This window comes from Callithrix jacchus, chromosome 3 (genome assembly GCF_049354715.1).
Source record: "Callithrix jacchus isolate 240 chromosome 3, calJac240_pri, whole genome shotgun sequence".
Taxonomy (NCBI): Eukaryota; Metazoa; Chordata; class Mammalia; order Primates; family Cebidae; genus Callithrix; species Callithrix jacchus.
The window spans coordinates 98,823,035-98,850,883 of record NC_133504.1 but is presented as its reverse complement, the minus strand read 5'-3'; the positions used below and the strand labels follow the sequence as shown (position 1 = coordinate 98,850,883).

Here is a 27,849-nt window from a genome sequence, read left to right as displayed (position 1 = left end):
TGGATCAAGGCACTAGGCCCTGATGTTACCTTGCCAGGGGCCAGGCACATGACACAAGTTCAGCCAATTAGAAGCTCACTTCCTGATACTGAGTGGAACAGAGAAAGCGACTAAAAGCCACCTGAAATTTGTTTCTTGCAGCCCCTGGACAAGCCTGAGGCTTCCCTTGAGACCTCTGGGAGCCTCCTGATTTTTCTGCCCTTCCTCTGGTTCCACAAGCTAGCTGTCAGGTTCTAACTGAGGTCTAAGGGGAATCAGCAGGCAAGTGGTGGGTAGCTGGAAAAACACTCAAGGAATCATAGACAGTTTCAACATGGCTTTATTTTCTCTTTGGGCATGAGTGAGCCATATGTACAGCATTAGCAGGGTAATTATACATTTTGCAGATAGCAGTGGCTCCGAGACCAGCAGGAGCTCATATAGGTGATCGCCTAATGTGTCTCATGTGGCGTGGTTACAGAATATGTGCAGTTGTGCACCTGCACTCCAAACCTGCTGAGTCATGCTGCACTGGAAGGCTGCCTAAGCCTACTCCTGACTAAAGCACAGCCATTTCCCTTACACTCCACCCTCCAGCTGCTGGAAGGGCAGTGCAGATCCAACAGATGGAAACATTGGTCACCTCAGCATAGGTGTGGGCCCAGTCCACAATGTAGTCGGAGCATGTTAACCTATAGTTGAATGATAGAGCAGACACAGGTACTAACAGAGGTAAATCACATCCCTCCACAAAATATAGGCTAACCTTTCATCCCTGGATAATAATGCAGCCACCAAGGGCCTTTGCTCTGGGCGATGGTACCATCCTTTCTCAGCTCCCCATGGTTCCTTTGAGTCCTGTATCAATGCCAAAGTCATGGGAGAGCTCATAATAGGCCCCATAGACAGTACAAATGTCCCCTGGAGGAGAGTTTCTTCCCTGGCCCTTCCCCATGCACATTCAACCACGGGGGCCATGTATTGAACACCCAAGGACTGACATGTGAGTCATACTGTAGGCCCTCCCTGCAGGGAGTCACGATGGCCAACCACCCACAGTGGGGGGCCTGGAGGGTCCATGGCCACAGCCAGGTTTTCTATTCCCCTGTTTTCAGGGGTATTGGGGCTGCCAACAACAAGTTACCTTTCATCCCCATACCTGATCGGAGGAGGTCATCCTTGGTATATATCTGCAACTGAATGGGTGTGCCAGCCTAGTGTAACAAAGCCTCCACTGGGGCTGGGCCACCTTTCCATGGCTGTCCATTCAAGGTTTGAAGCACCAGGTCTAGCCTGGAATTCCAGCCCCACAAAGATGGGGGTGTGACATGCAAGTATAACCCATTCTTCAACAGCCCATTACATTACTCAATCACACCTGCAGCTTATGGGTTGTACGGCACATGGAATCCCCACTTTATGTTCATTTGTGTTGCTCATTGTTGTACCTGTTGTCCAGTGAAATATGTTCCCCTGTCACTCTCAATGGACAAAGGGCAACTATACAAGGAACATAGTGTTTCAGGGCCCTGATGGTGTATTGGTTGGCCACTCTGCCAGGGTAGGCAAACAACAGGCCTGTGGCCTTGTCCATAGCTGTTAATGCATGGGTATACTCCTGTGACTTCAGCAGAAGCCTGATGTAGTCTACTTGCTACCTGGTCATGGGCACTGCAGCCTCTACCTTCTGGGTTCAAGAAATTCTCCTATCTCAGCCTCCCAAGTAGCTGGGACTACAGGCCTATGCCACCATACCCAGCTAATTTTGCATTTTTAGTAGAGAAGGGGTTTCACCGTGTTGACCAGGCAGGTCTTGAACTCCTGACCTCAGGTGATCCACCCACCTCAGCCTCCCAGACTGCTGGGATTACAGGTGTGAGCCACTGCACCCGGCCTGTTTCAAAAGTGCTTGCATGTCCCCTTACATTCCTACCTCCAGACAATTTCAGAATGCCATTTTCTAGTCACAAACTCCACCCTTCCATCTGTCATCAAAAATCTAAGTATTTTGCAGAGTTAAGCATAATTCAACTCCTTATGAAATCTGCCCCATTTTAACACTGGACATGCAAATCATGTCCAATAATTTCTCCTGTCACCATTTGGTTTTTTACCTTCTAAAAGCTTTGCTTCTGTGATATATGCCTTTCTGATGGAACTATAATTGCTGGAATGTTGAATTTAATGTCAAGAAACAGGAATAGATATTAGCAGATTAATCAGATATTCATTTAGGTTTTATTATAAAGAATCAATTGATTCAACAACAAAATCTGAACACATCTCCTGTTAATGTACCTGTTTCCATGGTTCCTGCCCTAAGATTGTACTCGGAAAAAATAGACAAACAGAAGAACATGGGTTAGAATGGATTCAGTGCTACAGTTTCGACAAAGCGTAACACGCATATGATAAATATTCAGAATGGGATTGTGAAAAAACACCACTTCCAATTCCTTTTTATTTTTTCACTTTTTTTCTGTACTAGTAGCATTTACTAAGTGCAGTTAATAGGAATAAAAAAAATCAGTTAAATTAACCAAGACTTAATACCTTATATCTGAATTGTTTATTTGAATGACTGAGAGAATAAGTTTGGCGGATCACCTGAGGTCAGGAGTTTGAGACCAGCCTGACCAACATGAAGAAAACCCATCTCTACTAAAAATACAAGATTAGCTGGATGTGGCGGCGCATGCCTGTAATCCCCGCTACTCAGGAGAATTGCTTGAACCCGGGAGGCAGAGGTTGTGGTGAGCCGAGATTGTGCCATTGCACTATAGCCTAGGCAACAAGAGAGAAACTCTGTCTCAAAAAAAAAAAAATTTGACTTAAACACAATGGTGCACCTGCTGTGGAAAACAGTTTGGTGGTTTTTTATAGTATTAACCATAGAGTTATCATATGATCAAGCAATTCTACTCCTAGGCCTATATCCCAAAGAATTAAAAGCAGGGGCCCAAACAGATACTTGTTTGTGTACCAATGCTCATAGCAACACAATAGCCAAAAGGTGGAAAGAACCCAACTGGCCATCAACATATTTCACATTTTGTTTCCATGGATAAACAAAATGTGATATACAGATGCAATGGAACTTCACTCAGCCTTAAAAAGGAACAGGATTCTGATAGTTGCTACAACATGGATGGACCTCAAAAACACTATGCTAAGTGAAATAGGCCAGACACAAAGGAACAAATATTGTATGATTCCACTTATATGAGGTACCTGGAGCAGTCAGATTCATGTCTGCTGCCAGGTAAGTGCAATGACAGCCGCTCCATGAATCTGACTGCTCTAGGGACCTCATATAAGTGGAATTATGAACCCTCCAATCTAAAATAAAATCAAAAGAAAATCTAATATAATTGTAAAAATTAACTAAGATATTATCACTTATAAAAGGATCTACTTTGCTGAGGGATTTATCCAAGCATCACTTTAAACGGAGAGCTGTTTCCCTAGTAAACTGAATTGTTCACTAACGGATTGTTGACAGCCCAATAAAAGCTGTTGAGAGCAGAAATCGGATTTAACCTGTAAATTAACTTTGACAAAGTTATGTAATAATTTTACTAATATCTTATTGAGAGAGTCCTGGAGGTTATGGGATTGGCTTGAAACCAGTTTTTGGGCTAATTGGAAGGAGGTACAAAGAAGTTCTAGAGAAGCAGCTCAGGAAGCTGGGAGACTGTCCAGCACAGTATCTTGGGCAAGAAGTCAGCCCACCTTCACTTCTGTCCTCTTACAGGAGGTGGTAGCCCCTCTCAAGTGTCACGTGAGAATCCAACACAGCTGAGGTGAGTTGGGCTATGGTGATGAGAGAGCACAGCTGCCCTCCAGGCTGACCACCTGAGTTTTCATTTTAATAGTTCAGCTATCTTTTCCAGTAATCAGCAAACCCTTAGAGGTCAAGGATCAAGTTTTCTTTGTAGCATGCTGCCTTGCAAGTATTTCACACATGCTGAGTGAATAATATTATTTTATAAAAAGCGAATGAATTAATGACTGATAAAAATGGCAATGGAAGGTCCAACAAAATGGTTATAAATCAGCTCTGAATTTTTAATATTTATGAGATCTTCTTGAGTCTTAAAAGTTCAAATGACACACATGATTTTACAGAAACACTCCTCAAAGCATAAAGTGAGAAAAAATTGTGTTTAAATTTATTCTGTCTTCTGCTACAAAAGGGACATATTTTCTATTGCTTTTGTAACTCTGCCTTGTACCCAAATGCACCACATTCATAATAAGTACTGTTGACAGAATGAATGACAAGGCAAAAAATAGCTCGCAGTACTTTTCATTTTTTACAAGTGGGGAAAGCATATTAAACCATTTGCTGATTAAAAATATGCGTGTTTTGACTTGCATATGAATCAAATTAACATATATAAATCCAACATCTTCACATCACTAGATTCACAGCCATAGCCAATATAATTTTCCATGTTTCTTCAAATTCATCAATTCCAGAGTGACATAATTATTAGGCATAAAATACACAGTAATTATTTATAACTGAAAACTAACTTTTGTTTGAATTCAATGATCATTTATCCTCTAAAAGTAAAAAAGGTACAAGATCATTGAAAATCTAAGTTTTGCTTTTTTTTTTTAAAATAAAATAGAAATGGGATTTTACTATGTTGGCCAGGCTGGTCTCATTGAACTCCTGACTCCAAGTGTTCCTCCCTTCTAGGCCTCCCAAAGCGCTGAAATTATAGGCATGAGCCACTACGCCTGGCCAAAAATCTAAGATCTTGTGTTGAATTTAGCTGTATGCTTACTACCACTAAGGGAAACTAAAGTTTGAGGTATAGAAAAAGAACTCTTATCCCTCAGTATGATTAATGAATATAAATGAAAGTACTATGTTGAATCCTAGCACCTGACTGAGTTACGTAGCCCCAGAAATGTGCAAGCTTCCTAGTTGCAGTTTCCATAATTTCACCTCCTACCTGCCCCTTTGGGGCTGGTCCATCCCCACCTTCTTTTCTCCAAGACCCTGGTTTAGGGCAGGGAAGACTCTCTGGGAACCAGATACTCTGTACACTGCTACACTAACGGACCAGGCAATGGTCCTGGGAAAGAGATCACATCCAAGCTGCAAACCTGGGTCAGGCTACACCAGGTGTGGGCCAAGCTAATTAAGAGGGCCCAAGAGCTGTTATTAAAAGACACCCTGTTCCTTCCGCTTAGCTCTGCAGTCCCTTAGGATTCACTGCCACTTGCAGCACCTCTGTAAGATCAGGAAAGTAGTCTGAGTAGAATCTCTAGCACCCAGCCTCCCCTTACATCCGGCTATTGATATACATCTGATGCTATAAATCTGGCACCACATAAATGCCCAGCACTTTGGTCACTGAGTCCTTCCAGAGCTGCTGGCACTCAGCCTATGAGAGCAATAAGCATCTTTCTAGCAGAATGCTTTCTAACCTTGTCTAGTGATATGAATTCTCCAGGGCTGTTGATATAAACATAGATCCCAGGACCTTACTCTAAGCATTCATATTCATAGTGGGTCTATTTAGGATCCAGGAATCTGAATGTTTAACAAGTGCCCAGGTAATACTGTTCACCTGGGAATATTGGAAAATACTGTGTTCAAGCACTCTTTAAAGTGCTCACCTAGCCTCTTGGTGAAGGGAGTTGCTGTTTGTGGATTTAAACCTTGTCCTCTACGGAGATGATAAAAGGGAAAATGCTGGGAATCTATGTAAATCTAAGGCATGTACCATTACCATGATTATATACCTTTAGCCACAGCCACCAGGACACTATGCACAGCCTGGGTGAGCCTCTTTTCAATACACAGGGCTAAGTGACTGCGAGCCTAGAAGATGGAGTAGGACAAGGAGTAGCCAAAGGCAGTGGAAAAAGAGGCGGAGCAAAGCCTGGAATCTGGAGATCAATACACATGTATTTCAATCCACAACTGCTTTGGCTGCTGACATAAATCAAAGGAAAAAGGAGGGAGATGCAGGGAGAAAATGTAAACAGCCAGGTGAGTGCATTCTTACATTAAATATGAATTTTCAGATATTAAAGAATGAATATCTTAACGGAGTTGTTTATTGAACTTCCAATTTTATTTTTTAGTACTGCTATGTGAATGAATCTGAGTTAGATTCCTAAACTCAACTAGGTGCCAAGAATGAAGGGATACTCATGAGTTTTACTGATAGCCACTCTGGGCAAAGATTTCTATCCTGCCAATGTTGCTGCTGACTTACAGAGGGATGTAGTTACAGCATGGTCCCCTTGCATGGATGGATGAAGGAAATTTGCAATGATGCCAGAAATGAAAGGAATGAGTATTGTTGCAGGGTGCTGGAAGATAATTTGGAGGTAATAACTACTCTCTTCTTGATACCTGAACAAGAAGTTGTGAGCTAAATAGTAGCCTGCAGAATCGTCTGGCATTAATACAGGGAAAACCTTGCTCGATGTCTCCTTAAAAAAAAGGTGAACACAGTCTTCTGTGATTAAAATATGTGCCTGCATAGTAACAAGGCAATGGACTAGCTTTTTATGATCTCAGCTAGACCTGTGATTATACAGTGAAATATTAACAATGAATGCAACCTCAGCAAAGGTACACTGTACAGGAGTATAGCGTGTATGAGAAGAGGTTAAATCACCTAAATGGCATTATTTAGGAAGAATCCTTCAAGTTTATGAATAATTTTTTCTTAAATATAGGAATTCAAAGTTAAGTATCCTTATGTCAGAAATTTATCTTAGCCTCTTTAGATGTTGTGGTTCCTTCTATTGTGACAAACATTCCTGAAGAGTTACACGCAGCCAGGACAAAGCTTTGGGACAACTAGGGAGTATATGAGATGCCAAAAGTATATTAAGGGCCAAATATGCCTCATAGTAGCCTCCCTTGACACTCATATAAAATATGCAAAAAAGATACCTCACAGTTCTCATTTTCAATTATAATGCCTTAGGTCTCATTACTTTTTCCTCAGATCAGTATAAGGAAAAAAGTTTTTCCATGCTCATCCTGCTGATAAAACTTCAGTCACTGACACGTTCCCTTTAAAACTAACAAGGCTTTTTATCTCCCTGCATTGGCCAGATAACGATTTTACAGGCCACTCGGAATTACCAGAGAGAGCTGAAACTGGAGCAGAGAGATAAATGAGATCCCTGCAGATAAACCACATAATTCAGGGCAGTCAGGAGTTGCAGCCTCTTCCCTCACTTAACCTTGTACCAAGGCTGCTGTGGGTAATTTGATTCCCTGCGTACCTTTCTCTGTTGGAATGGAGAGGGAATTTTAGGGAGACGTCAGACTGGCAGAAGGAGAGACAACACCCTGTGAAGGAAGGAAAACTGCATACGGATTTAGGAGACTTAACCTAATTATGCCACCTAAGATCGATTATTTCACTACTCAAAAATCTTAATGTCCTTACCTGAAAGAGAGGAGGTTGCACTGAACCTATGAGAGAGAGAACCTGAGTTGTGGAAGGACTCTCTAAAGTCCTTGCTTGGGGCAAGTGGGGAAGTAACTGGGTTCTGGGCTGTGGTTCTCTCAGAATGGTTCTGCTTTGGTCTGTTTACACATCGGGATTACATGTTAAGATTTCATTTTCTGGAAGGTATCCAATGCTAAAGAAAACTAAAACATGTTTCCTTCTAGCTCTACCACCCTCTGATTTTTTTTTATTAGTCTATGATAAGAGGAGGTGAATGCCTGCTAAAGTGACCAGAAGGCTCTCAGTAAAAAGTATTAACAAGATATCAATTGAATCTGCAAAACCAAGAAGTGCTTGAAGGATATGAAAGAGGAAACTTGAAGGGAAACCCCGATGGCACATCTCTCTTCTTGGCTAGGTAAGAGGCTGTCTCACTTTTGCTTTCTCACAGCAAAATTTCTACCCTTTCCCCAGTGGTGCTCAACTCTGGCTGCCCAGCAGATCCCCTGTGGTGATATTAAATGAGAGAGGGGTCTGGTCTTCTACTCTGGGGATTCTGATTCAGCAGATGTGGCTTTTAAGATCTAGAGGTGGTTTTGATGTGTAACTAGGATTGAGAATTTCTGCCTGGCTTCAGCTCTTCGACATTTACTAAAATTGCTCTCTTAAAAGACATTAATCACTGGGCACGCAGGCTCATGCCTGTAATCCCAGCACTCTGGGAGGCCAAGGAGGGCGGATGGATCACCTGAGGTCAGGAGTTCAAGACCAGCCTGACCAATATGGTGAAACCCTGACTCTACTAAAATTACAAAACTTAGCCAGACATGGTGGCATGTACCTGTAGTCCCAGCTACTCAGAAGGCTGAGACAGGAGAATTGCTTGAACCCGGGAGGCGGCGGAGGTTGTAGTGAGCCGAGATCATGACACTGCACTTAGCCTGGGCATCAGAGCAAGACTCCATCTCAAAAAAGAAAAGACGTTAATGGCACCCACAATATCATTTATAATTTTGAGGTAGATGACTCCAAATGTCATCCTCTAAATAACCACCTTCTATCTAGGTGTCTCATCATCTCTTTTTCCACCAGCCAGTCTTGCCTTCCAAGGTCCTCCTATCGGTAGTGGCTGAACCCTTCTTCTAGTGACTCAGGCTCCCAGGGACTTGAAGGCATCCATGATTGCCATTCCCTGTGCCCCAGCATCCCAGCTGCACAAATGCAGTAAATCTACCCTTGCGTCTGATCCTAAACCAGGTCCTTGCTTTCCATTCCTCCTGCCACTCTTCAAACCAGGCTCCCTTTATTACCTGATACATTGTTTACAGTCACGTGATCAGGGTGTCATTTTCCCATCTTTACCTACTATGATCTATCCCAATCTAACGTGTTAGCCCCTTATTTAAAACTGCATAGGCTGGGAGTGGTGCCTTATGCCTGTAATCCCAGCACTTTGGGAGGCCGAGGTGGGCGGATCACGAGGTCGGCGGATCACCAGGTCAACAGATCAAGACCATCATGGCCAACATGGTGAAACCCCATCTCTACTAAAAACACAAAAATTAGGCTGGCATGGTGGCACGCACCTGTGGTCCCAGCTACTCGGGAGGCTGAGGCGGAAGAATCACTTGAACCCAGGAGGCGGAGGTTTCAGTGAGCTGAGATTGTGCCACTGCACTCCAGCCTGGTGACAGAGCAAGACTCTGTCTCAAAAAACAAAAACAAAAACAAAAAAAACTGCAATGGCTTCCCGCTGCCTACCTTTTAAAAACAAACCCCTTCATCTATCTCTCAGGTTTCACAAATAGAAACTCAATCTAAAGTTTCCAGCCGAATCTTTGATTACACAACAGCATGGACACAATCCACCATGTAAAGAGCATTATCCTTTCTTCCATAAACATGTCCTAGGCTTTCAGATCCTATGCCTTTGCCCTTGCTCCTCTCCACCTAAAATGCCTTCCTCCCCATTCTATGTCACATCCTTCCCATTGGCTCTCCAGCTCTTTCTAAACGAATCTGAATGGCAGTAACGTTGTGCTTGACTGTTCCGCAGCAGTCATAACATCCTGTCTTGCAACACGCTTATCTTCTGTCTCCCTGTTTGCTGAGGTCTTGCTTCTTCAGAGTACGGCACTGTGAGCCTTGTCACTGTATGAAAAGAGAGTGGGCTTTGGAGCCAGTGAGCCCTGTGTTTAAATTCCAGCTCTACCAACAAACAGCCATTTAAACTGTTAAATTATTCAAACTGTTCAAATTATTTAGCCCTTTGCTGCCTTAGTTTCTCCATCTATAAAATGGGAATATTAAAATCCAATTCCTAGAATTAAGATGAAGTCTGAGATAATGCATGTAAAGTGCCTGATACACACACAAAGACTTTCAACAAATGGTAGTTCCCATTAATAAATGTCAAATGGAGGCTTGACAGGCTTTTATCTATATTGGAAGGTGACACAACACTAATCCAGCTTGATGGAACCATTTTCTGTAGATAGTCACCACCTGCTCCTTCTTACCCATTAAGAAGATTACAGGGCTATTTTTATTTTCTAGACAAGACTCTGAAGCTGAGAAGTAATAGCTTCCTCCCTATTATCTGTTTACCAATAATAAGAAGAATTGGTGGTAATAGTGAAATGACAGGTAGACAAGAACAGGAAGAAAGAGCAAAAAGAAAACTCTGAATTAAAATATTTAGCACTTACTGAGAACTGGCTGGGTGCCCACAACTGGCTGGGTGTGGTGGCTAACAACTGTAATCCCAGCACTCTGGGACGTCAAGGCAGACAGATCACTTGAGCCCAGGAGTTCAAGACCGGCCTGGGCAGCATGATGAAACCCCATCTCTACAAAAAATACAAAAACCAGCTGGGGGTGGTGGCATGCACCTGCAGTCCCAGCTACTCAGGAGGTTGAGGTGGGAAAATCCTCTGAGCCTGGGGAGGTTGAGGCTGCGGTGAGCTGTGATTGCACCCCTGCACTCCAGCCTGGCTGACAGAGTGAGACCTCCTCTCAAAAAAAAAAAAAAAAAAAAAAAGAAGAAGCTGAAAAGATCCAAAATAAATATTATCAAGTTGCAAATATAGTTTATAAAAGAATAATCCACCATAGTCACCTAGTTAATTTCAGAGAGGTATAAGTTGTTAAATAACAGGAAGGCCATTAACATAATACATCCAATTATTATGTCAAATACAAAAGAGTAGACTTGCTTCTAAACACGCTTAGAATGTATTTGGTAAGAATCAACAACAATCCCTGATAATATTATTTAAGAGGAGAAATAGAGAAAATATTTATTCAATGTAAGGAAAAGTATTCTATTAAAACCAATAGCCATCATTATATTTAATAGCAAAACATTAGTGAGATCCCCATTAAAATATGCACAAAAAAGAATATTGTTTAATATTATTCTGAAAGCTGTGATCAATGCAATAAGACATGATACAAAAGATGTACTATTAACAAAGAAGAGATAAAATGATACTTGTTTTGTGACAGTTATTGTAAAACTATAATTCCAAATAAATCATTTGAAAATTGTTTAAACACAAGGGGATGAATGTAAGATAGGCAGAATCAAAAGCATTCCAATATAATTGTAATAATCAGCTAGAAACTTTTAAATTTATTCATATTTATGTATGTGTACATATATAGTTTACCTTTTCTAAACAAGATTTGAGATGATTAAAAAAAAAAATAAAGCCCATATATACTAACAAGAAAAAATATATAAAATCTATAAGTAGCTTTAATGCATAATGTCTTTCAAATATTCAAAGAAAAGAACAAAATTAAGATATATTTATTAAAGTTCAAGAAAATGAAAAAATACACGATGATCCAGGGCAGAAAGATGTTGATATAAATATTTAAATATTTTCAAAATAATATAGGTTTAATCACGAAACATTTAACAAGTATTTATTGTTAAATAATAAATCTGGGATTATGCAACCCCAAGGCACATAATCATTAGATTCACCAGGGTTGAAACGAAGGAGAAAATACTAAGGGCAGCCAGAGAGAAAGGTCAGGTTACCCACAAAGGGAAGCCTATCAGACTTACAGCAGATCTCTCAGCAGAAACCCTACAAGCCAGAAGAGAGTGGGGGCCAATATTCAACATCCTCAAAGAACAGAACTTTCAGCCCAGAATTTCATATCCAGCCAAACTAAGCTTCATAAGTGAAGGAAAAATAAAATCTTTTATGAACAAGCAAGTACTCAGAGATTTTATTACCACCAGGCCTGCTTTACAAGAGCTTCTGAAAGAAGCATTACACACAGAAAGAAACAACCAGCATTAGCCTTTCTAAAAATATACCAAAAAGTAAAGAGCATCAACATAAAGAAGAATTTACGTCAACGAATGGATAAAACAGCCAGTTAACATCAAATGGCAGTAATCCTAAATTTAAATCAACTAAACCCCCCAATCAAAAGATACAGCCTAAACCCAACAGTATGGTACATCCAGGCCCATTTTACATCCAAAGATACGTAAAGACTCAAAACAAAGGGATGGAGAAAGACTTACCAACCAAATGGAGAGCAAAAATAAATAAATAAATAAAAAGCAGGAGTTGCAATTCTCGTATCTGATAAAATAGATTTTAAAGCAACAAAGATACAGTGGTAAAAGGATCAATGCAACAATAAGAGCTAACGATCCTAACACCCGGATACATAAGACGTATAAAGAGACTTAGACTCAAGAGGGGACTCAAGATGGCGCTGTGAGAACAACCCAGGATTGGAGCCCGCGTTGAATTCGCAAACGGTGAGTCAGTGCTGCATTTCCAGACTGATCTTTGTTGTCCACAGAACGGGGAAACTCTCAAGTATAAAAAGACACGGGACGCCAGGCAGTAGGTCTGCCTGGCGAAGCCGGCAGCCGGGGCGGCGGCGGCCGGCCCTACCCAGCAATCCCCACAGGGCGCGCGTGTCCGGGTGCCTTGTTGAACCGGCAACCTGAGACTTGAGAGGGCTGGACTTGAGACTGAACGAGACTTGCACAGTAGCCCAGCCCAGGGGATTGCAGGGACAGATCGCTTGGGATACCCAGTGGGACGAACAAAACCGCGATTTCAAACTATCCCGGGCAGACGGTCCGAGACGCTCTGTGGGGGAGGGGCGTCCACCACTACGGAGGCAACCTACCCCAACTGATATACACGCCCACTGCTGAGGCAGCCAGCCGTTGCCGAGGCAACCCGCCCCAACTGAGATACACGCCCACTGCTGACGCAGCCAGCCGTTGCCGAGGCAACCCATCCCTACTGAGATACACGCCCACTGCTGACGCAGCCTGCCGTTGCTGAGGCAACACGCTACAACGAAGAGACTCCACCGCAGGGCGTGGCGGAGACCACAGCAGAGCCGGCAGGAACAGCGCGAATCACACAACAGCAGGGCGGAGCCTCGGCAGCCAAACAGTGGCTAGTCTGCCTTTGAGCTGGGCAGGACACCTGATCGGACATCCAAAAATAAAGCCCAAACGCCTCAACACAGAGCATTTGAGAGAAAAAAAAGAGTTGTTTAATGAGCTGTGTTGCAGCAGAATCAAACATAGGCAGCCTAACAGCCCTGAATGAACAACAGAGTGCACAGCTCAGCAATTAAACCCCTATAAAGTACAAACTGTCTCCTCAAGCAGCTCCCTGACCCCTCTATATCCAAAAGACTGTCATTAGGCAGGCATCATCCTGGGACAAAGAGAGCAGAAAAAGAAACTGGTAGCATCCCTCGCTGTGCCACGGCTACTAGAGGTGCACCCCAGACAAGCAGGGTCTGGAGCGGACCTCAACAGTCATACAGCGAAGGGGCTAGACTGGTAGAAGGAAAACCAAGCAACAGAAATACCTCATCATCAACATTCTGGGTGTCCACTCAGAGACCCAATCGAAAAGTCAGCAACTACGCAGACGACCAGCGGACAAATCCACAAAGATGGGAAGAAACCAGCGCAAAAAGGAGGAAAACACCCGAAACCAGAACACATCGCCTCCTAGAAAGGACCAAGACTCCTCACCAGCAAGGGAACAAAGCTGGACGGAGAATGACTGTGACGAAATGACGGAATTAGACTTCAGAAGATGGATAATGAGAAACTTTTGTGAGCTAAAAGATCATGTATTAAATCAATGCAAAGAAACTAAGAACCTTGAAAAAAGATTTGAAAAAAGATTCGAGGAAATGATAACAAGAATGGATACCTTAGAGAGGAATATGAATGAATTAAAGGAGCTGAAAAACACAATACGAGAACTTCGCGAAGCAAACGCAAGTTTCAATAGCCGAATTGACCAAGCAGAAGAAAGAATATCTGAAGTCGAAGACCAACTCAATGAAATAAAACGAGAAACCAAGATCAGAGAAAAAAGCGCAAAAAGGAATGAACAAAGTCTCCAAGAAATGTGGGACTATGTGAAAAGACCTAACCTACGTTTGATAGGTGTACCAGAAGGGGACGAAGAGAATGAATCCCAGCTGGAAAATACTCTTCAGGACATCATCCAGGAAAATTTCCCCCACCTAGCAAGACAAGCCAACACTCAATTGCAGGAAATACAGAGAACACCACAAAGATATTCCGCAAGAAGAGCAACCCCAAGGCACATAATCGTCAGATTCAACAGGGTTGAAATAAAGGAGAGAATACTAAGGGCAGCCAGAGAGAAAGGACGGGTCACCCACAAAGGGAAGCCCATCAGACTCACAGCAGATCTCTCGGCAGAAACACTACAAGCCAGAAGAGAGTGGGGGCCAATATTCAACATTCTTAAAGAAAAGAACTTTCAACCCAGAATCTCATATCCAGCCAAACTGAGCTTCAGAAGTGAAGGAAGAATAAAATCCTTTGCGAACAAGCAAGTACTCAGAGATTTTGTCACCACCAGGCCTGCTTTACAAGAGCTCCTAAAAGAGGCACTACACATAGAAAGGATCAATCAGTACCAGCCATTCCAAAATCACACTGAATGCTAAAGAGCTTCAACATAATGAAGAATCTACAACAACTAACAGGCAAAACAGCCACTTAGAATCAAAATGGCAGTATGAAATTCACACATAACAATATTAACCCTAAATGTAAATGGACTAAATGCACCAATCAAAAGACACAGACTGGCAAATTGGATAAAAAGCCAAAACCCATCAGTGTGCTGTATCCAGGAAACCCATCTCACATGCAAGGATACACAAAGGCTCAAAATAAAGGGATGGAGGAAGATTTAACAAGCTAATGCAAAGCAAAAAAAAAGCAGGAGTTGCAATTCTCATCTCTGATAAAATAGACTTTAAAGCAACAAAGATCAAAAGAGACAAAGAAGGCCATTACATAATGGTAAAAGGATCGATACAACAAGAAGAGCTAACGATCCTAAACATATATGGACCCAACACAGGAGCACCCAGATACATAAGGCAAGTTCTTAATGACTTACAGAAGGACTTAGACTCCCACACAATAATAGTGGGAGACTTTAACACTCCACTGTCAATACTAGACAGATCAACCAGACAGAAAATCAACAAGGATACCCAGGGCTTGAACTCAGACCCGGAGCAAGCAAACCTGGTGGACATTTACAGAACTCTCCACCCCAAATCCACAGAATACACATTCTTCTCAGCACCACATCACACCTACTCTAAAATTGACCACATAATTGGAAGTAAAGCACTGCTCAACAAATGCAAAACAACTGAAATCATAACAAACAGCCTCACAGACCATAGTGCAATCAAGTTAGAACTCAGAATTCAGAAACCGACCCAGAACCGCACAGCTTCATGGAAACTGAACAACTGGCTCTTGAATGTTGACTGGGTAAACAACGAAATGAAGGCAGAAATAAAGAAGTTCTTCGAAACCAATGAGAATGAAGACACAACGTGCCAGAACCTCTGGGACACATTTAAAGCAGTCTCTAGAGGAAAGTATATAGCAATAAGTGCCCATATGAGGAGAATGGAGAGATCCAAAATTGACACCCTATCATCAAAATTGAAAGAGCTAGAGGAGCAAGATCAAAAAAACTCAAAACCCAGCAGAAGACAAGAAATTACTAAGATCAGAGCTGAGCTGAAGGAGATTGAGACACGAAAAACCCTTCAAAAAATCAATAAATCCAAGAGCTGGTTTTTTGAAAAGATCAACAAAATAGACAGACCACTAGCCAGATTGATTAAAAAGAAAAGAGAGAACAACCAAATAGATGCAATAAAAAATGATAAAGGGGAAATCACCACAGATTCCACAGAAATTCAAACCATCATCAGAGAATATTACAAACAACTCTATGCACATAAACTAGTAAACCTGGAAGAAATGGATAAATTCCTGGACTCCTGTGTCCTCCCAAGCCTAAACCAGGAGGAAGCTGAAACTATGAATAGACCAATAACAAGGTCTGAAGTTGAGGCAGCAATTAAGAGCCTACCTCACAAAAAAAGCCCAGGTCCAGATGGGTTCACAGCCGAATTCTACCAGACACACAAGGAGGAGCTGGTACCATTCCTTCTAAAACTATTTCAAACAATCCAAAAAGAGGGAATCCTTCCCAAATCATTTTATGAGACCAACATCATCCTGATACCAAAACCCGGCAGAGACCCAACGAGAAAAGAAAACTTCAGGCCAATATCCATGATGAACATAGATGCAAAAATCTTCAATAAAATATTGGCAAGCCGATTGCAACAGCAAATCAAAAAACTTATTCATCATGATCAAGTAGGATTCATCCCAGGGATGCAAGGCTGGTTCAACATACGCAAGTCTATCAACGTAAATCACCACATAAACAGAACCAAAAACAAAAACCACATGATTATCTCAATTGACGCAGAGAAGGCATTTGACAAAATTCAACAGCCCTTTATGCTAAAAACCCTCAATAAACTCGGTATCGATGGAACGTATCTCAAAGTAATAAAAGCTATTTATGACAAACCAACAGCCAATATCATACTGAATGGGCAAAAACTGGAAGCATTCCCTTTGAAATCTGGTACTAGACAAGGATGCCCTCTCTCACCACTCCTATTCAATATAGCACTGGAAGTTCTAGCCAGAGCAATCAGGCAAGAAAAAGAAATAAAGGGTATTCAAATAGGAAAGCTGGAAGCCAAATTGTCTCTATTTGCAGACGACATGATAGTATACCTAGAAGACCCCATCGCCTCAGCCCAAAAACTCCTGAAACTGATAAACAACTTCAGCAAAGTCTCAGGATATAAAATCAATGTGCAAAAATCACAAGCATTCGTCTACACCAATAACAGACTTAAAGAAAGCCAAATCAAGAGCGAACTGCCATTCGCAATTGCTACAAAAAGAATAAAATACCTTGGAATACAACTCACAAGGAACGTAAGGGACCTCTTCAAGGAGAACTACAAACCACTGCTCAACGAAATCAGAGAGGACACAAACAGATGGAGAAACATTCCATGTTCATGGTTAGGAAGAATTAATATCCTGAAAATGGCTATACTGCCCAAAGTAATTTACAGAATCAACGCTATCCCCATCAAGCTACCATTGACTTTCTTCACAGAACTGGAAAAAACCACCATGAACTTCATATGGAACCAAAAGAGAGCCCGCATAGCCAAGTCAATTCTAAGCAAAAAGAACACAGCGGGGGGCATCACACTACCGGATTTCAAACTATACTACAAGGCTACAGTAATCAAAACAGCATGGTACTGGTACCAAAACAGAGATATAGACCAATGGAACAAAACAGAGGCACCAGAGGCAACATAACATACATACAACTACACAATCTTTGATAAACCTGACAAAAACAAGCAATGGGGAAAGGATTCCATGTTTAACAAATGGTGTTGGGAAAACTGGCTAGCCATGTGCAGAAAGCAGAAACTGGACCCCTTCCTGACACCTTACACTAAAATTAACTCCAGATGGATTAAAGACTTAAACATAAGACCTGGCACCATAAAAACCCTAGAAGGAAATCTAGGCAAAACTATCCAGGACATAGGAGTAGGCAAGGACTTCATGAACAAAACACCAAAAGCATTGGCAACAAAAGCCAAAATAGACAAATGGGACCTAATCAAACTCCACAGCTTCTGCACGGCAAAAGAAACAGTCACTAGAGTGGATCGGCAACCAACAGAATGGGAAAAAATTTTCGCAGTCTACCCATCTGACAAAGGGCTGATATCCAGAATTTACAAACAACTCAAGCAGATTTACAGGAAAAAAACAAACAAGCCCATTCAAAAGTGGGCAAAGGATATGAACAGATACTTTACGAAAGAAGACATATATGAGGCCAACAATCATATGAAAAAATGCTCATCGTCACTGGTCATCAGAGAGATGCAAATCAAAACCACATTGAGATACCATCTCACGCCAGTTAGAATGGCGATCATTAAAAAATCTGGAGACAACAGATGCTGGAGAGGATGTGGAGAAAAAGGAACACTTTTACACTGTTGGTGGGAGTGTAAATTAGTTCAACCATTGTGGAAGACAGTGTGGCGATTCCTCAAGGCCTTAGAAATAGAAATTCCATTTGACCCAGCAATCCCATTACTGGGTATATATCCAAAAGACTATAAATCGTTCTACTATAAGGACACATGTACACGAATGTTCATTGCAGCACTGTTTACAATAGCAAAGACCTGGAATCAACCCAAATGCCCATTGATAATAGACTGGATTGGAAAAATGTGGCACATATACACCATGGAATATTATGCAGCAATCAGAAATGATGAGTTCATGTCGTTTGTAGGGACATGGATGAATCTGGAAAACATCATCCTCAGCAAACTGACACAAGAACAGAAAATGAAACACCGCATATTCTCACTCATAGGTGGGTGATGAAAAATGAGAACACATGGACACAGAAAGGGGAGTACTAAACACTGGGGTCTATTGGGGGGAAAAGGGGAGGGCCAGTGGGAGGGGGAGGTGGGGAGGGATAGCCTGGGGAGAAATGCCAAATGTGGGTGAAGGGGAGAAGAAAAGCAAAGCACACTGCCATGTGTGTACCTACGGAACTGTCTTGCATGCTCTGCTCATGTACCCCAAAACCTATAATCCAATAAAAAATTAAAAAAAAAAAAAAAAGAGACTTAGACTCAATGAGACAGAAAATTAATAAGGATATCCAGGACTCGAACTCAGATCTGGAACAAGTAAACTTAATAAATGTTTATAGAGCTCTCCACTTTAAATGCACAAAATATACATTCTTGTCAATACCACATCACACCTACTCATAGGTTTAAATGAAACATTGATTGGCCATTATTAATACCCATTTTTTTTAGAATAAAGCAACATTTCCATTATCTCTCCCTCTTTTTCTTCCTCTTTCTTCCTCTCCTTCACTCCTTTTTTTTCTTTCCTTCTCTCCAAAAAAAAGAAGAAGAAATAAAAAAAAAAAACAAGTATTTATTGAACACCCGCTATATGCCAAGCAAAATGCTAGGTACTAGGGTTACAGTCATGAACAACACAAAGGCTCTGCCCTCCTGGTGTTTAGATTCTTGTGGAGTTGGCACAACAAACAAATAAAGCCTTAATATAATATAGTGTCAGGTAATGATGTCTGCATCGAATAAAAATAAAATAGGGTTAATCAAAATCACAATGAGATACGATCTCCGGCCAGTTAGAATGGTGATCATTAAAAAGTCAGGAGACAACAGACACTGGAGAGGATATTGAGAAATAAGAACACTTTTACACTGTTGGTGAGAGTGTAAATTAGTTCAACCATTGTGGAAGACAGTGTGGCTATTCCTCAAGTATCTAGAACTAGAAGTACCATTTGGCCTAGTAATCCTATCATTGGGTATATACCCAAAAGAGTATAAATCATTCTATTGTAAAGACATAGCACATGTATGTTTATTGCGGCACTGTTCACAATATCAAACACTTGGAACCAATCCAAATGCCTGTCAGTGATAGACTGGATAAAGAAAATGTGGCACATATACACCATGGAATACTATGCAGCCACAAAAAGGATGAGTTCATGTTCTTTCCAGGGACATGGATGAAGCCAGAAACCATCATTCTCAGCAAACTAACACAAGAACAGAAAGCTAAACACTGCATGTTCTCACTCACAAGTGGGAGTTGAATAGTGAGAACACGTGGACACAGGGAGAGGAACATCACACACTGGGGCCTGTCGGCGGGTGGAGGGCAAGGTGAGGGATAGCATTAGGAGAAATACCTAATGTAGATGATGGGTTGATGGGTGTGGCAAACCACCATGGCACATGTATCCCTATGTCACAAACCTACACATTCTGCACATGTACCCCAGAACTTAAAGTATAATAAAAAGAAATACAAATAAAATAGAGAATGAAAGAAGGGGAATGCGGTCAGGGAAGGTCTTTGAGGGAGTACAATTGGAACAGACACTTAAATTAAGTGTAGGAGAGGGCCATGTGGCTATCTGGGAGAGCAGTATTTCTTGCAAAGGGAACAACAAATGCAAAGACCCCAACATGCTACCAGCTTGCTGTAGTCCAGAAACTGCAAGAAACGCAGTGTTGCTAAGGCAGAGTGAGTACAGTGGGGACGTGTGGGAGATGAAGATGGAGGTAATGTGAGGGCGCACTGTGCAGGCCCTTGTAGAACAGGACTTTGGGGCCTAAGTCTTGTGGTGCCCATTTTGACCAGGTGAGGATGTGATCTAAAATGGTTTTTTTAAAGACCTGTTTGGTCTTGGTGCTGAGAATAGACAGAGTAGAGGTGAGGGGAAAATAGAGCAGTAAGAACAGTTAAGAGGCTTTTTCAGTAATTCAGTCTGGAAAAGACGGGCTTGTACTTGTGTGGTAAGGGTGGAAAGAACCAGAAGTAGATTTCAGATACCTTTGGAGATAGACATAAAATATTTGCTTATGGGTTGTGTATGAAGGGTGAGACCAAGAGAGGAATCCATGTTGGTCCCTCCATTTTCGTCCTGAAGCTACGGGTTGGATCACGGTACTAATTACTTCATTGGGGAAGACTGGGAAAGGAACAAGAGCTGGAGATTGAAACCAGGAGTCTTAAGACATGTTAAGTGTGAAATGTCTATTAGACTCCAAGTGAAGATGTTGAGTAGGCAATTGCCAGAAGAGCATGAAACTCACAGAAATATGTTGGGCCATCAACAGGTAGATGGAATGTACAGCTAGAGGATTGGATGAGGTCATCCACAGAGAGAACACCGAGAGACTTCTGGGGCTCACCAACACGAAGAATTTGGGACAAGAAAGAAGATCCAGCAGAGAAGACTGAAAGAAGGCAGCTAATAAAATAGGAGAGAAACTGGAGAGTTTAGAGTTTTGGAGGCCAAGAAGGTGGTTTAATATAACCCCTATCGAAGCATTCGTGGTTTATTTTTATGAACTGACAAAATGCTTCTAAAACATACCTGAAAGGTATAATTAATGCACACCTAGGATAATGGATCATTGTGCCACATATTCCTGTTTCACAACTAATACGGACATATTTTCATGACTTTGTAAAATAAAAATGGAATCTTTCTAATTTTTTTTTAAACAGCTGCTTGCTTATGTAAGTCTTCTGTCTCTCACTGTATAACCCCTCCACTTTTACATGGGCACACGTTTCTGTCACTTTCCTGGAGCCCTTGTAGCACATTAATAAAATGTAGCACGTGCTTGAAGAAAAATTTGTCTAGGACATTTTGTTTTGAAGACTCATAAATTGACGCTATTTTACATAGGAATCTATTATGCCATAGGAAGCATATTATAAACCCTTAAGCAGGGACCAATTATTCAGTAAATGGTGATGACATGAATGTCTAGAAATATGAAAGCTTTGATTTCTCACTTCATTCCACACACCAAAGTGAATTCTAGATTGGTTAAAAGTTTTTAATATTTAAAATTTTAACAGTAGAAACATTTGAAGAAACATGGATATTTATTTAAAACTTCTACATGGGGAAGTTTTCCTATACTAGAAATAACAGAAAAAAAATGTAAAGCAAAGACCAGCAGATCTATAAAAATGAAAAGTTCTGTACACAAAACAACCGTTAGGCAAATATTAAAATGGAAAAATATTTTCCACAAAATGTTGAAGTGAATATAGTTTCTACATAAAGAGTTCATGCAAACAGATATGAAAACCAGTAGGGCCCCTGTTGATAGCTGGAATATTTATGAAGAGATCATTACCCAAAAGAGAAAATTCATCTAGTCAACTCACATGCAAGCATGTACCCTTGATAGTAACCAAAAAAACAAACAACGCACAAAAAAGTGATCATTTTTCACTAATACTATTACTAAGGTTAGTTGTGTTTTTTATTTTTGTTTTTGTTTTGTTTTTGACACAGGGTCTCACTCCGTTGCTTAGGCAAGAGCTCAGTGGCACAATCATAGCTTACTGCATTCTTGAATTTCTGGGTTCAAGAGATCTTCTCACCTCAGCCTCCTGAGTAGCTGGGACTACAGGCACATGCCATCACTCCTTGATAATCTAAAACAATTTTTTTGTAGAAATGGAGTTGGCTGTGTTGCCCTGGCTGGTCTTGAACTCCTGACCTCAAGGGTCCTCCCACCTCAGTATCCCAAAGTGCTAGATTACAAGTGTTAGCTACTGCACCTAGCCCTAAAGATTTGCTTTTTAAAATAATAATATATATCCTTGGGAAAGGTTCAGTTAAGGGGACCCTCTTTTGTACTGATTGTATAAATTTAGACAAGCGATTTGAATTTGTATCAAAATCCTTCAAAAAGAAAAAGTCTGTATTCAACAGATGACTTGGCATCTCCACTTGTAGACTATCTTAAAGAAATATAAGGATTTTCATAAAAATAAATATACCATTATTTATAATTGACTCCAAATGGAAATAAAAGTTTTGCAGATACAGTGGACCTGAAATGGTTCAATTAAAAAACAGCCATCCCTGTTGCACCCAGAAAATAATTCCTAACAATGTTACAAAGGAAGCTTCACTACATGCATTCTTCTGCCCAGTGGGGATTTTTTGTAGCCCTGACCCCAATCAGTACTTTGTCCACCAAAAGAAGAATTTAGCTTCCATCTACACGATGTGGGCACAACCTAGAGGCTGCTGACCAGGGAACACAGAGAACCAGATTAAAGGGCTGGAAAACTACAGGGTCATGCAAATAGAAAGGGAGGCTTCCTCTGATAACAAACAAGCAGCAGTAGGCATTCTTGCAGAGTTTATTGAAGGAAAACAACATCTCCTTCGCAATAAAATTGATATAGACTATTATTTTGAACAAACTCAAAGACAGAATTTCTGCAGAGAAATTAGGGTAAAAAATGAAAGAAAATGACATTCCTGAAAATACTGCCTTAGGACAAGGCTATTGACGAAGATCATCAGCAGAACTTAGGTAAAGTCCAAAGCAGGGGAATTGGGCAGAGACTGTATGAACTCATGTTCATTTAGTCATACTTCCATGCATGCATTCATTTATTCGCTCTTTCATTCTTCCACTAATTTATGTGTTGACTTAGCAAATATTTATTGAGCAGCAAATATATATTAGGAACTAAGCAAATATTGGGGGTTAAATTACCTTAGTGAAAAAGACAAGAAAAGTATGCTTTCATGGATTGTGTAATCGTGGCAAAGCTAGGCATTAAAACAATAATAAAACACGATTTAAGTTCAAATTGATAAGTACTAACAACAAAGAAATTTTGAAATCTGTTGGAGTAAGTGACAGGAGAACCTACTGTTCAGGGGATCAGAGAATTCATTTTGGGGTTTCTATGAGACTTGAAATTTTTAATGAAATTTTAAAGGTGAAAGAGATTTAGCTAGGGTAATCATTTTTACCAATTCCTTACTGGGGACAGAATGGAAACTTAACTATTTGTGGTTGACTGAATATACAATATACATATGTTTTCTATAGAGTTAAATATTAACTATAGGTTTTATAACATTGTATTAATTCCAGCAAACATATTTTATTATTTCTATAAAGATCTAAATTATGTTTTTGAATAGATAGGTTGAGAGGAGGCTTCCCATCTATTTAGCCAAGAGTATGGTATTTAACAACATTTTCTTCTGTCTAGTTATTCTAACCAATACCAAACCATAACTATTTAGTATAGGCATTTCAAGATAATACACCAATTCAAAACAAGTATTCATTGAGTATGTGTTGCGTGATAAGCTGTGTTTTTGCAGCTGAGATAACAGTGGTGAGGAAAACAAAGTCTCTGACTTTCTGAAATTTACATCTTACAATGAACTTACATTACTTGTTTCTAATGTTCTAATTGACATTTCCAATAGCAATGAGAATGTCCACTTTACTGCACATTGTATTCTCATCAATACTGAGTACTATTATTACTTACTTTTGTAGAAAGAAAGTACAAAAAAATTAAGGCATTGTTATGGGGTGAATTATGTCACACCTAAAAAGTTGTTGAAATCTTAATCCCCACTGCTCAGAAATGTGATCTTCTTTGGAAACAGGGCTTAGGCAGATGTAGACAAGAGAAGATGAAATCATTAAAGTGGACCCGACTCCAGCGTGACTGTTCTCCTTAGAAAAATGGAAAATTGAGACATAGAGAGTGGCACACAGGGAGAACACCATGTGAAGAGAAGGCAGAGACTGGGAGCATGCAACCATAAGCCAAGCAATACTGATTGCCAGCAACCACCAGAAGCTAGAGAGGCACTGAACAGATTCTCCTTCATGTCCTCAGAAGGAACCGGCCCTGCCAACACATTGATCTCCACCTTCTGGCCTCCAGACTGAGACAATACACTTCTGTTGGTTGAGCCACCCAGTTTGTGGTACATTGTTACGTTAGTCCTATCAAACTAATACAGGTATGTTTCTTAATTTGAATTCCACTGGAAGCAGACATTGACAAGACTTGGGTCGTAATTGATGTTTGACACATGCTCAGGATATAAATTTCACTTTCAAAAGTATCATGATATGTATTTCTTTGTTTTCTCTTATTTTCCCCATGGGTTTAGACATAAAAGATAACCAAGCAGATGGTGGCATGTTTGTAATCCCAGAAATTTGAGAGGCCAAGGTGAGAGGATTGCTTGAGGTCAGGAGTTTGAGACCAACCTGGGCAACATAGTGAGACCCCTTCTGTACAAAAAATTAAACAAAATTAGCCGGTCATGGTGGCATGTGCCTGTAGTCCTACCTACACTGGAAGCTAAGGTGGGGGATCTCGCAAGTCCAAGAATTCAAGGCCATACTGAGCTAGGATCTTGCAATTGCATTCCAGCCTGGGTGGCAGAGAGAGATCTTATCTCTAATTTAAAACAAAAAAGGAAGCAAACCAGAGACTGCCAATGGGAAATAAAGGCCTTTACTATGTGAATTGACAAATTTGGGTAATCAGTCATTAGAATTGGATGCAGGAAGAGTGAATCTAGCTTTTGTGGGGCTCAAAGTTTATTTAATCTTCTATTTAAGAAAAAGTATAAAATTATTATAAAAGCAAATATTTATTTAGAATCAAAAAGAGATAAAAAATAAATTATAAACATTAGAAAGATGATAAATGCTATGAATACCCATACATCTAGAACTCTATTTTTGTTTTTTTAATTCTCTGACAGCTTTTTATAGTTTTTTTCTACATATTTGGTTGCTTCTTCTTCTTATTATTATTATTTTAAGACGGAGTTTCACTCTTGTTGCCCTGGCTGAACTGCAATGGTTCAACCTCGGCTCACTGCAACCTCTGCCTCCCAAGTTCAAGCAATTCTCCTGCCTCAGCCTCCCAAGTAGCTGAGATTACAGGTGTTTGCCACCACGCCTGGCTAATTTTTGTATTTTTAGTAGAGATGGAATTTTACCATGTTGGGAAGGCTGGTCTCGAACTCCTGACCTCAGGTGATCCACCCACCTTGGCCTCCCAAAGTGCTGGGATTACATTGGCTGCATATTATTTGATCACCTCGTTATCTAACACCAATTTTATAACCTGGGTTTCTATAGATAGAAAATAGTCATCCTCTAGCATGGTTGGTCTAAATTTGTATCTGAGTAGTGATAGATGGAATGCATAAAACATGCAACCTCACACATAGATGTGTTCACTGCTACAGGATAATGCATCAGAAACCCAAGAATTCTGATAAAATCTACTTTAGATGATTTCATGAAAATGAATTTTAGGTTTATAATTATGTATAATGTATTATTAAGTATGTTCCTGAACAGGAGAGAATTTCTGTCTTGATAGGGCATTGATGACAATCGAATCCTTTGTTTACAATTTTACATGTTAGATGTTTGAAGGAATTTTCCACAGAATTGCTTCTGGCTCTGCACATTGCAGACCTTGCTTCTCTCTCTCCCCATATACTCCTACTACAGGATAGTAGGATATATATATATATATATTCTGATATGGCCTCTAGCCCTAGTCCTTCAACATGATGCCTGGTATGTTGGCTCAAGCACAGGAGAAGAATCTGGAAGCCATTTCTATGCCAGATCAGTCAGTAATAGCTTAACTATGTAAAGAAGTGACTTGACTCTCAGAAATATATCCTACTAAAAACCACAGTTTAATATATTCCCCAATACAACTTTCCCTTAGTCAGCTCCCCAAAACACTTATGTCCCCAGTAATACCACCTGACTGCAATGTGAAAGATGGGAAGTCTAAGTGGAAGGAGACAAGGTCATAACCAATTGCAATACAAATATTTTACTTTTGAGCCAGGTGCAGCGGCTCAAGCCTTTAATTCCAGTGACTTGGAGGCTGAGCCAGGTGTTTAAGGCTGCAGTGAGCTATGACTATGGAACTGTACTCCAGCATGGGCCATAGAGCAAAACCCTATTTCTTAAACAAAAAAAAGACAAAAGATTTTACTTTTGCAAATTTCACAAAAATCTACATGTATGTGAATGTATGTGTCAGGATCCTTCCTGGGACCTTCTAAGGAGTCCAGGCATGAGAAGACCCACCATGAAAGGGGCCTGAAGCTTAACCTTCATTTATACTTCATTCATACTTCAGAGTAACCTGCCTTTCACATTGCTAAATTATCTGAAGCTTTGTCACAGGTATATTCTTTTTTTTGAGACAGAATTTCACTCTTGTTGCCCAGGCTGTAGTGCAATGGCACAGTCTCAGCTCACTGCAACCTCCATCTCCTGGATTCAAGTGATTCTCCTGCCTCAGCCTTCTGAGTAGCTGGGATTACAAGTGCCCACCACCACACCTGGCTAATTCTTTTGTATTTTTAGTAAAGACGGGGTTTTACCATGTTGGCCAGGCTGGTCTTGAACTCCTGACCTCAGGTGATCCACCTGCCTCGGCCTCCCAAAGTGTTGGGACTACAGGTGTGAGTCACTGTGCCCAGCCAGGTTAAGTCCTTTATATATTTAAATTTTATCATTTAGGCTTTGGCATCTGGGAATAAAATTTAGACCATCCCTACTGGGTAAAAGAAGGCCGTGATGAGTGGGAAAGAGAGTGAGTAAATGAAAAAGGAATCGTTATAAGAGTTGGAAAGTGGTAATGAGGGACTATGCCAAAAAAACTTCTCTTTCTGGGTCCGGGAAGGGTATGATTTCAAAGGCAGGAGTTTTCTGGCTCCATGCCTCCATCCAGGAACCAGAGGGGTTTCAAATGTAAAGTTCTTTGTCTGGGTTTGCCACTGGTGGGCTAGGTAGGGAAAGCCAGGTAGGGCTCCTTTGTTCCATAACTCCCAACGAAAGATCTGGGATGAGAGGGCTCTGTAACTCAGGGCTGTGGACCAAGTAGCTAATTCGGTATCAGAGTCAAAGATCAATCACTCCAGAGGAAGTTTAAAAGAACTCCTCTCATTGGACAAGAACACGAATGGGGAGAGAAATAATAAGCTGTGAGTGTAAATACAAGCGTTTTTTTCCTACCCTTCTACTTCTGGCATAAACAGATAGAAGATAATCTTCAAAGAGAAGATAATATTAGTCTGGCTTATGTAACAAAGAGAGTCAGAAGATTTGGTTTTGTTTAATCCAGAAAGGTCCGTGATTGAGGACCTATCCATTGAAAGTTAATTTATTACTTTATACCTTATTTATATGTGGGCCTAAGACCAAATGCTTTTAATTAATATGTTCATAAGTGAAATGTGTATGAGGGTTGTTTTGAGCAATAGTGATAAGTATATTTGAACATGCCCAAGTTTTGTTATTTGTGATAGTGATAATAACAATAATATTTGTTTGTGGGTCCAGTGAATACTGTCTGGTTTTATATTGTTTGGTCCAACTGAAGCCATCAGTCTTAAGGTAAAAATTGCCCTTGGCTGGAGGAAGATCCAAGATGGCCCTCTAGGAGCAGCTTAGGATTGCAGCTCCCAGTGAAAGTGCAGAGGCTGCTACAGGTGATCCCCAGGCA

General features: G+C 40.7%; 1 long non-coding RNA gene across 1 annotated transcript; it reads left to right on the top strand.

The window, feature by feature from the left end:
* Nucleotides 1-3,731: 3,731 nt before the first annotated feature.
* Nucleotides 3,732-24,203, top strand: LOC144581782 (uncharacterized). The gene is made up of 4 exons (XR_013533015.1): nucleotides 3,732-3,782; nucleotides 5,804-5,992; nucleotides 7,673-7,836; nucleotides 23,948-24,203. It is a non-coding gene; the product is annotated as an uncharacterized LOC144581782 (long non-coding RNA).
* Nucleotides 24,204-27,849: the final 3,646 nt, after the last annotated feature.